The 3,155-nt window shown below is 55.8% G+C and overlaps 1 long non-coding RNA gene across 1 annotated transcript; it reads left to right on the top strand.

Moving 5' to 3' along the window:
- The first annotated feature begins 2,062 nt into the window (after positions 1 to 2,062).
- On the top strand, positions 2,063 to 2,540 carry LOC149137612 (uncharacterized). Its single transcript, XR_016242082.1, has 2 exons — positions 2,063 to 2,311; positions 2,345 to 2,540. It is a non-coding gene; the product is annotated as an uncharacterized LOC149137612 (long non-coding RNA).
- Positions 2,541 to 3,155: the final 615 nt, after the last annotated feature.

Genomic DNA, 3,155 nt, shown 5'->3' with positions numbered 1-3,155 from the left:
GGTTCGATCCGGTGACAGAGGTAGTGTTGGTGATGAAGGGGCAGGTGTGACAGCGGGATCTGGAGCACGGGAAGGAGCCGGGTGGGGGTGGGGAGGAAGAGGAGAAGGTACTGCGGACCAGTAGATCGCGTAGGTTGCGGGCGCGTTTGAAAGCGGATAGGGGTGGGTTGGGGAAAATGGGGTGGGTAGTGGGATCGAGCTGGAGGCGACGGAAGGCCCGTAGGATCCTCCGACGAAGGGGTAGGGTGGCGGGGTGGAAACGGAGTGGGAAGGGGGTACGGTTAGGGGATTGGTGTGGGGGAGGAGAGAGGGCGGTGGTGCGGTCGATTCGACGAGCGTGGGCGAGGGCGGATTGGACAAGGTGGGAGGGGTATCCTCGATGCATGAACAGACGAGCAAGATACTGGGACTGGGTCTCGAAATCCTGGTCCAGGCTGCACAAACGTCGGAGGCGGAGGAACTGGGAGTAGGGGATGGCTCGTTTGGTGTGGAATGGATGGGAGGAGGAGAAGTTGAGGTAGAGGTGGGAGTCAGTGGGTTTGAAGAAGGCGGAGGTAGTGAGAGAGTTGATGGAAAGAGAGATGTCGAGGAAGTTGACAGAGGTGTCAGAGATGGTGGAAGTAAAGTCAAGAGCGGGGTGGAAGTTGGAGAGGAAGGAGATGAAAAGGCAGAGCTGTTCGCGGGAGAGGGAGGTGGCTCCTATACAGTCATCTATGTAGCGACCGTATAGTTCCGGGGTCGGACCGGAGAATTGGGAGAATACTTGGGCCTCAATGTAACCAACAAAGAGGTTGGCGTAATTGGGCCCCATTCTCGTCCCTATCGCGACCCCAGATTCCTGTTGGTAGGTATCTCCGGCGAACGTGAAGCAGTTGAGGGTGAGGACGAGTTCTGCCAGACGAAGCAGGGTAGGGGTGCTAGGTGTGGGGTCAGGGCGGCGGTCAAGGAAGTATTGGAGGGCTGAGAGACCATCGTTGTGTGGAATCACCGTGTATAGGGATTTGATGTCCAGGGTGAAGAGGAGGTGTGAGGGGCCGGGAGGGAAGGAAAAGGAATTGAAGAGGCGAAGGGCGTGGTTGGTGTCGTGTATGTGGGATGGGAGGGCAGCAACTAACGGGGATAGGATATGGTCGAGGTATTTTGAAATGAGTTCGGTGGGGCAATTGCAAGCAGAGACAATGGGGCGGCCAGGGTTGTTAGGTTTGTGGATCTTGGGAAGGAAGTAGATGGAGGAGGTGCGAGGTGTGCGGACGATGAGGTTGGTGGCGGTAGCGGGGAGAGCAGAGGAGGAGATGAGGTCATGGATTGTGGAGGGCACAAGCCGTTGGTAGGAGGGGGTGGGGTCGGAGGGGAGGAGGCGGTAGAAGAGGGGATTGTGAAGCTGGCTGAGCGCTTCCCTCCTGTAAAGGTCCGTGCGCCACACCACCACTGCTCCACCTTTGTCCGCCGGCTTGATGACGATGTCGTCACGGCGGCGGAGATTGCGGAGGGCGACCGATTCGGCCCGGGTGAGATTGGCCCGGAGGGGTCTTTTTTTAAAGTCGAAACGCTCGACCAACGCCTTACAGTCATCCACGAACAAGTCTAGGCTACTGAATTGGCCTGGAGGCGGCGTCCAGTTGGATGGGCGGCGTCCCAGGTCCGAGAAGTAGTCCCGATTGTCGGGACGCTGTGTTGACGTATGGAAGAACGCGCACAGTTTGATGCGGCGCAGGAACTGGCTGACATCAGTGCGAGTCCCGAATTCGTCACAATGGGGCGTGAGAGGCGTGAAGCGGAGGCCCCTACCAAGGAGCGAGCGCTCAGCGGCGGACAGGGGGAGATTGGGTGGTATAGTCACAACCGTGTGAGGAAGCGGGGTGGTAGGGTGAGTAGGGTCGGGAGGAGGAGGTGTAGAAGCGGGGGGAGGAGGGGGAGGGGGGGGAGGAGGGGGAGGGGGAGAAGAGGTGGGATGGGGTTGGGTGGGGTTGGGGTTGTTGGAGGTGTGGGGAGGTGATGGCGTGGGGGTTAGGATGTCCGGGTGGGAGGAGTGTGAGTGTGTGGAATGGGCGGTGGAGGGGGAGCTGAAGGGGAGGGTGTCAGGGGTGCGGAAGGGTGGGGGTTGAGGAGGTTGTGGAGTTTTTTATTTTTTGTGTGTGTGAGGAAATTGTGGAGTTGGTGATTGAGATTGAGGAGGAAGCGGAGGATAGGTTGGGTGAAGGGTTGAGGGCAGAGGGAGGAGAGGAGGAGGTAAGCTTGGGAGAGTTGGTGGTCAATGGAGTGGAGGAGGGAACGGGTGGAACGGATGGTGGCACGGATGATGAGGCGGGAGGTGCGGGCAAGGGTGGGTTCGATGAAGGGGGAGGAATAGGGGGGAGCGTGGAATTTCAAGAGGAAGCCACGGGGTATGACGTGATGGCGGAGACAGCGGCTGAGAAAGTTGAGATGGCTAGTGTGGCGGGTCTTTTTGAAGAGCAAGTAAGAGAGGTTTTTTGTGGGTTGCAAGCATTGTGGGGGAAAAAAAGAAAGAAAACGGCGAAGAAGGGACTGAAGATGTTGGGTGAAGGAGTGAAGGTCAGGCATGGTGAGAGGATGTGAATGTCGGTGTGGGTGTTATTAGTGGTGAGACAAGGGAAGGACGAGAAAGGTAGAAGGAGAACAGATAAAGGTGAAACAAGTCGAAAAAAGTAGAAAAAAGTGTAAGAGTCACGGACAAATTTTGCTGATGTTCAATCAAGGTTCAGGAAAGGCAGATCCAACGGGAACAGTAATCCAAGGTAATCCGGCGGTTGGGTACATAAAATCCAGTTGAAAAGCCAGGGTCCGTGTGAGCGTACGTCATATAGTTCAAAAACACAATAACAAAAAAACAAAAAAACAACAAAGTGAGGACGTGATGTGGATAGTATTATTGGACGCTCAGGAAAGGAAAGAGAGAGTGCATGACGTTTCGGGCGTAGCCCTTCGTCGGAAAGATGGAAAGTTCGGAGAATGGAAGAACGGAGAAAGAGGAAAATGGTACCGATGCCCACGAGGTTACATGATGAAAAGACCGGAAGAGGAGGTGGTGGGGGAAAAGTTCTTTCTAAGATAGGAGAGTGAAAAAGGGAGATGAATATCGGTGCGCGTGCGTAAGTCTGCGAGTGTGTGTGTGATAACAGAACGTGTGTGTGCGT

This window comes from Octopus bimaculoides, chromosome 1 (genome assembly GCF_046866305.1).
Source record: "Octopus bimaculoides isolate indiv1 chromosome 1, ASM4686630v1, whole genome shotgun sequence".
In the NCBI taxonomy this organism is placed as follows: Eukaryota; Metazoa; Mollusca; class Cephalopoda; order Octopoda; family Octopodidae; genus Octopus; species Octopus bimaculoides.
The sequence above is the reverse complement of the archived record's forward strand: the minus strand, read 5'-3'. Positions and strand labels throughout refer to the sequence as shown.